At 37.4% G+C, this 14,598-nt stretch overlaps 1 protein-coding gene across 4 annotated transcripts in view; it reads right to left on the reverse strand.

Annotated features, from left to right (window-relative positions):
* KCTD20 (potassium channel tetramerization domain containing 20) overlaps window positions 1-13,736 on the reverse strand; it is a 32,664-nt gene extending 18,928 nt beyond the window's left edge. For 2 of the 4 annotated variants that reach the window (XM_017648837.3, XM_017648835.3), the window contains exon 1: window positions 13,424-13,736. The gene's annotated coding sequence lies outside the window, so the exon portion shown is untranslated. The remainder of the gene's footprint in view (window positions 1-13,423) is intronic. The other 2 variants (XM_017648836.3, XM_017648834.3) reach the window with 1 other exon arrangement.
* Window positions 13,737-14,598: the final 862 nt, after the last annotated feature.

Consider the following 14,598-nt stretch of genomic DNA (forward strand, 5'->3'; position numbering starts at 1 on the left):
ATCAAAGAAAGAGACCCTTGTTAGTACGGTATTTCCACTGGGCTCTCCCTTCCCAAGTACTTGCTGTCTTCTTCAAAGAACTCTGACAGACCAGTGAGACATAAGGGCTTCTTGGAGATCCCTTGCTACATTTCTCCCCAAGTATGATCTTCCACTATGACTCTGTGTTTTATAACTGTGGCCCCAGGCAAGTTGCAAGTCTACCTCTCAACTTCCTCAGTTGTAAGGGAGGATAATAGCACACAGGGTAGATGCAAGGATTAAATGAGGTAATACATTTAAAGTGCTTATTAGTATAATGCCTGGCACATGGCACTTGATAAATGTTGGTTATTGTTATTACTCCTGAACCAAAGAGTACACAAAGAAGTTTTACAAACCTAATCTTCTTTGATACTGAAACAACTCAAAGACAGATACTTTAATTATCCTCATTTTACTGCTGGGGGTGAAAAAGAATCAAACTTTAGAGTAGTTAGCAACTTCTCCCAAATCACAACTCTAGCTAAGAGGCAAAGATGTATTCCAAACCTAGGTCCTTGGATTTCCAGTCTTTCCATCCAGTCTGCTTCCCCCAAACCACCTTGCCTTTCACGCATTACTGATTCTAGAAGTTACTCCTTCTATCATGTGTCAGAAATGCTTAAAGGGAAAACAAATTTCCAGGGTCACTGCAACTGCAGTTATTAAGTATGGTAGTAATGCAAGAATCCTATGACAGAATGGTCATATTTTCCCATAAATAAAAATAGCATTTTTAGTGTTTTACTGCTTGTAAAAGCAGTATGTGCTCACTGAAAAATTCAGGCAACATAAAAAGATACAAATATTTTCAAAATCAATAAAGCTGTGGTAAAATCTTTGCACACATATCTTTGGGCATCTACCTCGTCATATCCTTGGAATAAATTCCTAGAAGTAAAAGTGCTATGGGAAAAGGTACATAATTTTTTAGATTTGACAGGTACTGCCAGACCATCCTCTAACAACACACCACTCCACCCTTCAGGCAGCATGGTGTGTCCACTCTCCAGAAGCCTTGCTAACATTCAGTGTTTCAGTTTTCCTCATCTTCACCAGTGTGATAAGTAAAATATAACAGCTTATTTTAATGCAGTCATTTTAAAAGCCATTAATTTTCATCAATAATCCCAAAATGTCACATTTGAATACCTTAAAAGTTTTGCGAGGGTGGGTAAAAAAAACCCAGTGCTGGGTAGATATTAGGTAATAGTGACTTACTCACGTCAAGTTTGTCAGGCCTGACTAGAGTCACTGGCTGTTTTCCATGATTTGCTCACATCCACCTGGAGGTCTGAGAGATGGCATGGTATGATTACAAGACCACCCACTAGACTTAATCAAAGCAGGCTCTGGCTTTAGCTTTGTTATTGACCAGCCATGTCACCAGGAAAACATCCGTTAAGTTTTTTCATCCAAAAAGAAGTCTGCTGAGTGTTCTCATCCATAAAAATGGGATATCTGCCACTACCAAGTCAGACAACCCTTTCCCAAATAGGATGCATGAAAAGCCCTCAAAATGCACAATGCACTGTATGAAGGCAAGAGAGAGAAATGTGGTTTTGTGAATCACCCTTACACAGCTTAGTTAGCACTCACTTGGCTCCTCCGTAAGCTCATCATGCTTGTCTTTCACTTCTGAACACTTTCAATGTTCTGACTATGGTATGGTTCTGCCAACTTCATTTACCTTTCTCTTTTTGATTCAGTGAAATGGCATGTTGTACTGCTTTTAGAATTCTTTGAATTATTTTTTGCCATAGCTAACTTTTCATTTATACCTGACCTTCTGTTTCTTTCCATTTTTGCCTCAGGAAAACACTGGATCTTCTTCTCTTGCCAAACTGTCTTTTCTTTAGCTCTTTTAGTCCTATAGAATTTTAAAGAACAAACAACTCTGTATGTATGGTAGTGTATGTTTATTGTTCCTGGCAGAAAAAAACTGTAAGAAGACAAAAATCGCCCATAATTCTTCTTCTAGACTTTCCTAAGGATAATACATAAATACATTTCTTCTATTTTTTACAATTTGAAATTCTGCCATAAATACTTTTTGTATTCTCTATATATCATGGACTTGGTTGTATATCAATAATCATACTCTTATTTTCAATGGTACATAATATCCTATTATAATAGTTGTACTCCACCAATTTCATCATTTTTTTGTTTTATATTTAATCTTTAACCCACATAGAATTAAATTTGGCACATAGGACAAGATATGGAACTAACAAAATTCAAATGATTACCCAACTAACTGCCAAAATAACATATTCTGAAAAGTCCATTTTTTTCCTCAATGATTTGAGATAACACCTTTATCAAATTCTAACATACAATATGTGCCTGGTCTGGCTTTTAAACTCTGTTCCACTGATTAATCTATTTCTATGCCAATGTCAATAATAATTTTAACTTAATGATCTTGCCATAACTTTTCTCTCACTTATTTAGAAGTTCTAAAATGGTATTTTTGAGTTGTCAATACAGAACTTTTTTCTTCTAATTTTTAAAATTATGTTTTAACTACTCAATTTTATTTTTTTTTCTATAAAAAGTAACACTAGTTTTATCAGTTTAGAATTATTGGGATGAGTTTCATAGAACATTAAATTTAATAGAGATGGCAGTTGTACACAATTAGATTCCCTGTACCAGTTTATTACCAAGAATGTAGCTTTTGTTTGTTCTAACTTATAAAATGAGAGCAAAAATTTGTTTTGCCTAAAAATATTACTGCCACAACTCATTTCAGTGAAATATTAAAAAAATATGTGTGGGTAAGTGAAACTATTAATATTGGAGCAATTTTGCAGTCTATTGTTTGAGAGACAATGTTTAATCAAATTTTTAATTCAAAAAGTAAAATGTAATTTTATTCCAGCTACTTTAATACACATAAATATATTATGTACTTTAAAGATAAATTATGTGTCTAGATTAATATTGTAAGTATACCAGAAGACTTTTTCCTGTGCACAAAAAGAACTCATGATAATATGTTTCTTGAATACTGGTCAAAGTTTATACATATGCCTTTCTTATATTCTCTCCCTGTGAGCCTAAGCAATTGTATAATTAGATGCCAGCACAGAGGAACACAAAGGATTGAGCAACACTTTCAAGGGTTAGACCTAAGTGACCATACTGGTTAAGTGGGAATATATGAAAAAGGTAAGTAAATTCAACTAATAAATATGGGTTAAGTGGTTCCAATCAGTGCTTCCAGATTCTCAGGCCTCTCTTCTGCAAGTCTGTCTCCACAGGCTTATAGTGCAGTCTGAGAATTTGTAATTAAAATAAGTCAAGTTGTCAGGCAGCTCTCATGCATTCAGGTTTGGGGACATAAGATAAACATAAAAGTCATAAAAATTCATGAGCAAATTACCTCATACGGGGCTGGAAAAAGGAAGTCTTCATGTGAGACAAAAATCTGAGCTGGGCTTTGAAGAAAAGATTTTCTCCCCAACTTTTACCAATGATCAACCTGTTTCATGTGTGTGCCTGGTGTGTGCTGTAACCCCCAACCCTGCTTTTTCCAGATCACCTGAAAATTACAGAAATCACAGTACTTTATCCCTAATACTTCAGCATATCTAAGACTTAGAACATTTTCCTACAAAACACAACCGGTTTCACACTTAAGAAAATGAACGATTTTATAATACATAACCCACAATAAAGTTAATCAATTGGCCTCATTTCTCTTTTATAGCCTTTTTCTGTATCCTTAATTCAGTCAAAGCTCATTCCTTGCATGTGGTTGTTCTGAATCTTATAACTTTGCATATTCCTCCCCACTCCATTTTTTTGAGTTTTATTTTTCATGAAATTCTGAAGAGAGATGAAATAATACCCTATCTCCCATTAACATTTCATCCAGAAGTTTTAGCATATATTGATGATTCTTATCTGAATCATTTATTACATTTGGGACTACTGATGGCTTTCTAATTGTATCATTCCTCCTACATCCTTCTATCACTCTTCTGTGAAGTATAATTATTTCTTTGTTCTTCCCTTATCTCTCTCCTTTTAAGTATCATTGTGGACTCAAAGATTTTTTTTAATCTAGTGTATTATAATAGTCCATTGTCATCAAAATCTTTTTCCACTGTCCCCAATTTTTGGTTCGAATTGTCCCAAACAAGCATAAGTGGGTGGCTTAGTGGGGAGTTCTCTTCAAACCATCATCTGTGTCATTTTAACGTAATTTTATTGGCTTTTGAGGCTACTTCCTGGCAAAAGATTTCTCCAAGCTCACCTTTTACTGTCTCTGCTTCAGACCTGGAATCACTATTTCTCCCCGGAGCCTCTGCTCCTTTTAGTGGATAATGGCATTTATAAATCAGGATCTGAGCACTAGGTGTCCTCATAGCTACTGGAGCAGCATTGCTTGTAGGCCATTTCAACAGACAAAGTTGGCTTTTTTTTTTAAACCACTGAGTTTATATTTTCAATCAAATTCAACACTATAATTTTTCCTTATGTCTTTTCCTTCACATTGAAAATCATGGTTGATAAACTTGTTTCAAAATCATAACATCAATATTATTATTAAAAATAAGCCTGCTAAGCTTAAGTGTCTTTTAGGGGGCAGTTCTTTCTGTCCTTAAAAGTACATCCCACTAGGGATGTACATTCAGTGTGCTACGTTCAAGTTATCTTTTCTCTGTATGTCCTGTAAGTTAGGCTAACTTGTTTCTCTTTATATACAATTATAGCACATTTTTTGTTATTTTTAAATGTATTTTTTGAATATAGAAAACATTTATATGGTTCAAAAGTTAAAGTCTTATAAAAAAGGAATGCTCAGGGAAGTGTCTCCCCCTTCTCTTTTCCTTCCAGTATTTTCCCATCTACTCCCTACAAATAACCAGTTTTATTCATTTGTTTATCCTTCATTTCTCTTTGTATAAATAAGCATAATATGTGTGTGTGAACATAAATTCTGAATCCCTCTTTTTTCTTAAGCAAAAGATGGAATACCATATTCAGTCCTGTCCTTTGCTATTTCTACTTAACATATCCTGGAATTCACCCCACAAAAGTCATTAGAAATCTTCCCTGTTCTTTTTAATGGCTGTTTAATGCTCCACCTGCAGATGTTAATATGTAGAACTGTGACAGAGGTCAGGGCATTCTAGATAGTGTGAATGGTATATAATAGCAGGAAAGCATGAATGAGTGAAGCCTTATTACTATATGAAAGTATACTTATTATTATACTTATTACTATATTGGGGGACCAATCAGGCTCAAGTGAAGGATTAATGCAGAAGGGTGGGAGAAATCAGGGTTACCACTGTATCATACAGCTCCAGGGAACCCCATGCATACCATCATCTTGAGCTTAGATGCCTCTATACAACCAGCCCTGGAGCAAGATGAAGCTGAAAAAACAAGCTGGAGCCAGAGCCAGCTTATAGAGAGGCCTTGAATTAAGTAAAACAGAGTTAGGATTTTGTCTTGTCAAAAGTTTCTGCATAGAGCAGTATGATGTTCAAAATGTTTGCTGCCTTCAGATATATATATATAGCCACAGACAGACTCCAAGAGTTAAAAGAGGAGGCTACTGGAATCATCTAGTGTGAAGTAATAGGATCTCAATGGGTTGATGGCAAGAAGGGTAGTACCCACAACAAAGCCCTGCCTACCTTCAAAGAGCTTACAATCTAGTGGTTGAAATAATGCAAAAACACAAGAGTTACATAATACAGAAAAGAGATACTTTAGAATCAGAAGAGTCCTTAGTGATTACATAGTTACTTGGTTTTCACTAGCTGATAATCAGAAATCACCTAGAGGAACTTGTTAAAAATATATCCTTGGGCCCCATTCCCCAGAGACTCCACTTCAGTAGGTCTGGGTGAGATCTGCTAAGAAAAGGAATTTTTAACAAGCTCCTCAGGTGATTCTGTGGATTGGCTATGTTTGGGAATAACTGATTTAGTATAACCTTTCATTTCATGGATAAGAAACTGAATCACAACAATATTCTTTTTGAAGAATATTCCAGAGGATTTACAGTCTTGGGATAGGGAGGTCGTTTTAATCAAGACCAAACACCCAAAGCTAAAAAAGAAGAGAAAGACAAATCTGACTACAAAAAAAGTTTAAACTTTTGTATGGCAAGGGATCCTATAAACAAAACCAGACTTGAACAACAGTATTTCCAAAAGACTACAAAGAGTTATTACAATATTCAGTAAGGGCTTATGAAAATCCATGACACTAACCCAGCAGAAAAACAGGCAAAGAATGGAAAAAGAAACAAATAACTCAAAAGAGAGTTTGGGAAAGTATATTAATAGCTTATAAAATAGAATTTAAGGCCAAAAACTACACAAGTTGGGCAAGGCATAAAATGCCAAGATGTCTCTTGTCCAAATCACTTCTGTTCCTCATTTCTACCTTGGAAGAAAGCCATCAGAAGAGAAAAGATACAGGAGAGACAAGAGCATTCCAATTCTGCAGAAAGGCTGGAGGGCCTCTGATTCCACTTGCTGGGTGTTCTTTCTCCTCTATGAATTGCTGAGGCCAGGCTAAGAGGTGGGCAGATAAAAGCACAATGGCAGTAGTGACATGGTTATAATCGTTTGGATATATTTTCCTGTCTTCTCTACTTAACATCCTTAACTTACTGCCTTTACTGTCTTTTTGTCAATATAACTTGAGTTCAATAACAGCTTTTGTGCACAGGAAAGACTGTATTAGAGTTACTTGGATTTAAATTAAGACTTAAGACCTTATGTTCAATGTATAATTGTCTAAAGGTCCCTAATGAATTTCTTTTCCAACATTATCAAATTACCCAATTAAATTTTTTTTGTATTATAAACAAAAAGATTTAAAAACTATAATAAAATCTCATAATCAATCATCAACCAGTTTAAAACAGAAAACATCACAATATAATTGAATCCCCTATAACTACTATCCTAAGTTATTTCCATCAAACATTTTAAACTATACTTATAATCTTAATATATTCTCTTTTCTTATTTTAGCAGTTCAATTGCCTACCAAGCAAATCTTTAAGTACTCAAAAACTCTCACGAATCCTAAACCTGTGAATCTAGTATATCTCAAGTTCTTAAATATTGCAATGCTTTTTTCAAACGGCAGAGCTTTCTTACGCCCTTAAACTAATAATCAAACTGAAACCCAATGACTCAAAACACATTTTACATTAAAATCACAAATTACAGCAGAGATTGTTCAATATGTCAAATCACCACAAACATTACATCTAAAGTCCAGATGGACATAAACTTTACTAATACATATCATGTGCCACATATTGTTCTAAATACTTTATAAATGTTATTTAATACTCAAGTTTATGAAGTAGGTGCCATTATTCCCCCCATTTTATAGAGGAGGAGACTGAGGAAGAAAGAGATTAAGTTCCCACAGTCACATAGCTTATAAAGATTTCAAACCCAGGTTCTGGCTCAGAGTCTGTAATGTTACCACTGCGCTGTATTACCTCTCCTTATAGGTCTGATTTACTTCATGATGTCTGCATAAGTTTCACAGGTTTGGAGATGTTTCTAGCTCAAGATCCTGGGCCCATATAATGGGCTCACCCAGCATCTTTTCTTTTTAAAGAGTTGCTATGAGATGACATCTAAATCAATTACCTCCAGATGGAGATTAATTTTACAATCTGAGTTAGCAGAATTCATATTAAGATCTTGCCTACTTCTGCTGTAACTTGCAGCTTTATTATCTAAAAAGATGAAATTCTGTAATTTCCACACAAGGTTCTTCTATACTTTGATTACCTTCTACTAGTAATGTTCATTCCAATGACACCTGCAAGCTAGGAACGATCTGAGGCACATAATAGAGCAGGCAAAGCTCATGATTCCCAAGAAAAAGCCAGTCAACATGATAGAATCTCCAGGGTGAGGTCCCTAATGTCTAGGTTGCTATTTATTACCTGAAACCCTGTAAAGGAAGAGATACACAAGTTTTTAAGGGTTACTTAGGCAAACTTCCAGGAAATAGCCAAGGGATACACTATTAGCAAAAATGTCTTTTTTTTTTAAGACTTAATTTTTTTAGAGCAGTTTAGGTTTACAACAAAATTGACGGATATATACAGAAATTTACCACATATCCCCTGCCCCAACACATAGCCAACCCCATTACTAACATTACCCACCAGAGTGGTACATTTTTTTACCAAGGATGAACCTACATTGACATACCATAATCACCCAAAGTCCATAGTTTACATTTAGGTTCACTCTTGGTGTTGTATGAGTTATCTTTTAATATGTTCTCCCTGGGGGGAGAAGTGAGAAGTCTTTTGTGTTAGTGCTGCTTGGATAGCTGAAACCAATGCCAGTTTTGTCCAGAAGGAAAGCTCTTTCTAGCAAAGGAACAGTGTAAGGCAGTGCAATTAAAAAATGTATTACAGTCTGGTTAGTCAGAAACCTGGTTCGTCAAAAATCAGCCCAGTAGGCTATTTTATAGAAAGCAGCTGAGTGGGTGGTAATCTCCCACCCACTTCTGGCAACCTTATGATGGGCTCCCAATCTCCCGGCTATAATTGTATCAATCATGACTCTCAAAAGAATCTGGGATCCCTATCACTTTCCATCTAGGACTAAAAAGCACATCTATTAGTTCAGTCCAGTCTACCTAGAAATACCCAAGAATGCTTGGATCACTCTATTGTTGGACCTCAATTCTTGGGGAAAAATTTTTTTCTCTCAAGATGAGTTCAAGTTTGCCTTCCTCCCCACATCCACCATGATTTCCATGAATTGGCTTTAGTGTTAGTTACTGGAATAACACATCCTTCAGAAAAGCTGGGTAACAAGGAAAAAAAATATCTGCTTGAAACCATCAGATAACTAAGGTAGCCAAGACATGAAGACTGGAGAGAAGCTGTGATAGTCTAGTTTTATGTCAACTTGGCTAGGTTACAGATCTAGTTATTCAATCAAACAATCTAGATGTTACTGTGAAGGTATTTGGTAGATATGATTAAAATCTATACTTACTTTAAGAAAGGGAGATTATCCTAGATACTTTGGGAGGGCCTGATTCAATCAACAGAAAGGCTTTAAGAAAAGAACTGAGTTTCTCAGATAAAGAAATTCAATTGTGGTCTACAGCTTCAACTCCTGCCTAAGCATTCCAACCTGCCTTCTAATGGCCTAGCCCAGTCCCCACAATCATATAAGCCAATTCCCTGCCATAAATATCTTTGTGTGCGTTTAACTATATACAAGATTATATATATTACATTATTCTGACATATACATAGAACTATAACACTTAATTGAAACCTTTCCATAAAGAAAACTCCAGGATCAAATGGCTTAACTAGGAAATTCATCGATACCTTTAAGGGAAAAATTACATCAATCTTATATAAACTCTACCAGAGGATAGAAAAGGAGGGACTATTTCCCAATTCCGAAAAGGACTATTTCCCAATTCATTTTCTGAGACCACTTTCTCTCATGAATGTAAGCATGAAAATCCTAAATACATTATTAAGAAATCGAATCCAGATACATAAAAATGATAATACATTATGAAAAAGGTTGGTTTAACATTCTAGAATCAATTAAAATAATTACCACATTAAAAGACTAAAAAGAAATATATTTTAGCATAATAACTAAAATAACATGAAAGAGTACTGATATATTAGGTTTTAAAAAGGGCAGTTTAAAACAATATATTCATTGAAAAAAGATAGAAAATAATTATCTCCCTTAATTCTATGCTACTAAGTGATTTTTTAAAAAATCATGTTTTATTGAATATTCCAAAGTCTCTAAAATGAGTATTACTTTTAAAATGAGAAAAAAAGGAAAATGTATCTCTAAAAAGAGGAAGCTCTTCAAGAAAATGCTGAAATTTTTTTTAAAGCTTAGAACAGTTTAGGAGAAAATTTTAAAAGTTCAAAGTGAAAATGATGTCACTACATATTAGATTTTAACATTTTCCCATCTGGATTAAAAAAGAAATGCCTACCAGACAAATTTGGAATTTAGGTTAAATATATGAAAATACCTTTTCAAGCAGATTATTAAATATGGTAACAGGATATTCTTGATAGCTTTCAGTCCAACGCAATGACTTAGTGAGGCATGGTGTGTTTCTTAGGGTACTCAACAGCAAGCCTGGTTCTAAGTAGCAGGTCCAAGTAGGATAGGTAGGGAGGCACAGGACAAAGGATGCTGCTTGGGCCCTAGGGCACAAGAGCTCAACAATTAAGGGCAATGGAGTGCTCAGATTACCTGGCATATAATTCCCTAAAAAGGTTGCTATGATGAGTAACTATCCAACCTAGTAAACCCAGGAGGTAGAATCTGAACCCAAGAATGACTGACTCCAGAGCCCACAATCTTAACCACTACCAAATGAAATATAATAAGGAAACTATTGAGTATAAATCTTAATGGCTTCAGAGGAGGTAGACTTCAGTTTCAACACTAGCCTGCCACTTACTATGACTTTGGGCAAGAGTAAGCTCTTACGTCTTCAATTTCTCAGCTATCAAATGGAGAGAAGTAAATGAGGTAGTGGCATTTAGTACAGTGCCTGGTACATAATAAGGTCTACTGATTATTAAGCCCTTAGTATTTTTAATTCTACTTTCACGAATATACAAGAACAATCCAACAATGTCTAATTTGGGGACTCCAAGAAAAATATCAAAAGATTCTTTTTTCATCCGTATTTCTTTCTGTCCTACATTCCAGAAATAAATACTATTCCAATAATATAATTTCCCCTAAGAATGTAAGAATGTAAGAATCAGATTATTAGTTAGATCTATCATATATTGTTTCCCAGAAATAACTAATAACTTTGGTAAATACAGCAGTATAATTATGTGACAACTTCAAAAGAGTCTAGACATTGTTCAAACATCTAACATCTAATGAGAATTCACTAATGTACTTATAACTTACAATGAATTTTTTAAAATAGTGAATTTATGGCATCTCTTGGGATTAAAAGATAACTATGTTTGCTCTTATTTGCCCTTTTACTGCTTATTTCAAGCTTCAGAGTTCCTTATTTTAGTACTCCACTCTTAATGATTCATATGCTTAGCCCACATTGTCCTTCAATCTCCATTTTTCCAGAAAATACCACCTTTGTAGTCACATGAATATCTCTCCATTTTCTCCATCTACTTACAACTGAATTTCTCTGGACCTTTTTCATTTTTGAAACATTTTTTCTTGAGATGATTTAGTGTGAAGAACACTGGGCTATGAGCTAGAAGCCCTCACTCTGCCACCTCATCTCTCAGATTCTTTATCCGAAAGATGAGAGGATTGTACTAGACAAATTTGGAATAGGTTCCTTTATCTCTCTAAGCCCACATCTCCGTGACTCTGAGTCTTCCAATGGAAATCATTCATTAGCCTGCCTAAACTGTTGGTCATGGATGAGCAGGCATGTTCAGATTCAGGGGCAAAGGAAGACACAATAATCAGGACGTCCAGGGCTACAGAAGGAAAGACATGACGTTTTGTGAATTAACAGGAAGAGATCGATCAATGAGATTATCGGACACCAAAAAGATACCAAAAACAGAAAAAAAGTCAAATACATAGCCAGACTCTAATCTCATCCCTACACATCCATTTTAAGAGGGACCAGAAATAGGAAAAGCTTTTGGCAGCGTAAGTTATCCAGCCCTCACTTCTGCTTCAAGGGAGAGATGCAAGTCTGTGCCATCTTTGTAATGCTGTTGCTAACGCCTACAGAGCGCTTTGTACCGAACAGGCATTACTGGGATAACTGATTACTGAATTAATAATGTTCAGCTGAACGGAAAGCCCTCATAAATGCTACTGGTACTGCTACATCCCAGGAATTCTGAAAGCACAAGGCCATGGAAATTACATGGCACTAGATGTCCTGGTTCCATGAGAAAGGAGACTTAAGTTAGTTGGGAGGAGGGGATTTGGCAAAATGGCTTTAAGCTCTAAGGATACTGGAAGCGGCCCCAAGAAGGAAAAAGGACAGGTTAATAGGCACAAGCTATCTCTAAACCACCAAGGCAAACGCCAGAATATGTATGGAAGTCATTTCCTACCCGTTGTCAGAGTTTAAGAAAGCACTATCTTTTCTGAAGTTTCTCTCCCAGAGTAGAACTTCTTGGCTCATGCCTGGGTAAGGGGGCAGAGGAGAGCGAATCAACAGTGTCAAGTGAGCTGGGCTAGTCTAAAAAGTCTCAGGCCAGCCCTCTGGGTGGTGTTTCTCAGAGTGTGATCCCTGAATCATCAATAACAGACCAAGGGAGAGTGCGCTTGCTTAACATGCAGACTCGGACACCCATCACAGATCTCTAGAATCAAATTCCTGGGAGCATTACTGGCATTCTTAAGGAGCAAACTTAATGTGTGAACACTACTGCCCCAGAATTTTTTTGGGGGGGTGGGAGGGTGGGCAGTGGTTGGAGGAGGTGAGGATGAAGTTCTTTGACTCTGGATTCATCATATTCGACTGATACTACTACAACACTTTGGGGAATCATCGAAAAAACACCTTAATTTCTCAGCTAACAACTGCAGCTACCTGTTTAACAGCTAACACGGGCACAATCACAGGGCCTGGAAAATGGGTTTTCATAAACTGGTTAAACAGTTCCTCCACAGCCTTGTTTATCCTGTTCACTTGTTCACCGGTTTTTTGTTTAAAAATAAATCGGTTCAACCCAGCTGTTTTCAGAAAGAATCACACATTCCAAAGTAGAAGAGGTTTTGATAGGGCGAACTAAGCTTGTAAACGTGAAGACGCTGCCTGCTTTCAAAAGTAAGGTTTCATTTAAAAGAAAATTACCGGTTCAGGCCTTCCCCAGATCTCAAAGCCACTGATGAAAACTAGTTATTTGTGGGTGGCAGAGAAAGACTTTCAAGCAGGGGTGAAAAGAGCGAGCACAACGCACTCTGCTCCCGACAGAGTTTAGGAGTAAGTCCGATCAACTACATAATATTCTAATGAATTCAGCTAATTGCCAGAAAAAAAAAAAACTGTCTGCAAGCCTTTTGTGAAGAAACATTCCAGGGTTCTCGCCGTTTCTGTTCAGGCGCGAGCGTACACCAAAGGCCTGCAGCGTAAGTTACACTGCGGCTGGACCCCGCGACTATGTTTACAATTTCCATATAAGGAGGTCCCCCCTTCCCGGATCATCAGACTTTATCTTCGGCACGAAAACTGGCGCCCAGAGCCCCCGTTCCGCCCTTCTTCCTCGCGATGGTTTTGGTCGCGCGGCATTTCCACGGGGTCCGACCCTGCGGGCGTCCCGAGATGCCCCCCAGACACGGGCAAATTTCCGGGCCAAGCTCGCAGCCACACTCGCCCTGCGGGGTCTCCGCGCCTGAACCCGTCGCGTGCAGCCACTTACCTGCCGCGCTGTCACGTTCGGGGCCCGAATCCGCCCGAGAGGCGCGCTGTGCGCTGCGAGTAGCCGCCGCCGGGACCTGCTGTGCCGCAGCGGCGCGCCCCCCACCCTGGCCGGCGCGGCCACGCGGCTGAGTCACCTGGAGCTTCACGATAAGAGTCCCCACGACGCGCGGGGCACGCCGGGAAGGCCGGGATCCGCCGGCCACTGGGTGTCCGGTTTCCTTCCCCGCTAGGCCCACCCGCCCAAAGGAGGACGCTCTCCCGTCTCCCCAGCCAGGGTGGATTGGATTTCTGAGCTGCGGACACCCTCTTTCAATTATTAAAGGTATAAAACGAAAAAGTTATTTGTCTGGATTGAAGATAAGCTCGCGCAGTCCCAGGACAGTAATGCTTATGGAAAATTGTGGAGCCCCAATCTCTGTACATCTTGGGGAAGAAGGCAGTAAGAATAATGGAGCTTCGTAAACGTATTTTGCTTGGACGCCCTTGTTCTGGGTATGCATTCTGACCAAAAGAAAAGAGGAAAAAAACATTTTTCTCAAACCCTGAGCTTAATGAAACTACATGCTATAGCAAACAAAGTTACAAATGTTAAATCAACTGGAAACAAATTATTGGAAAACTGAATGTGTTATAAATAAAATATTCCAACACTCAAAATTACCTGTGTATGGTCCATGTCCTATAAAATGAATGCTGGAAACAGAAAGATAACATTAGTCATACTGTCATGATTTCTAGTGGCTTTTGTACTTTTAAAATTTATACTAAAAATGTTACACTGATTTATACAAACTATTCTATTTTAAAATTGTTGAAAATCATCTAAGTTTATAATGGCATGATTTCTTAAATTCTGAGTCAACTTTTCCCCTACAGAAGAATCTCTAGAAGCTAAACTGGGGTTGAGGATTGGGATTAGAATTGAAAGGGAAGAAATAGGAGAAAACAAACTCTCATTCCAATAGTTTACAAATGGTTGCTGGATACTTGTATAGCAAAATTGCACTAACAGGGTCAACAATTTTAATTTTGAAAACTGAAGCTATAAATTTTTTCATTATAAATTTTAGAGATCCAGGAGGTCGTTTCTACTTCGGATGTTTGCAAGCATCCCATACTGTGGAGGGGCAGCGCACCTCCACGTGGTGTCTCAGCGGTACCAGCTGCTGCCTT

Source organism: Manis javanica, chromosome 16 (genome assembly GCF_040802235.1).
Source record: "Manis javanica isolate MJ-LG chromosome 16, MJ_LKY, whole genome shotgun sequence".
Taxonomy (NCBI): Eukaryota; Metazoa; Chordata; class Mammalia; order Pholidota; family Manidae; genus Manis; species Manis javanica.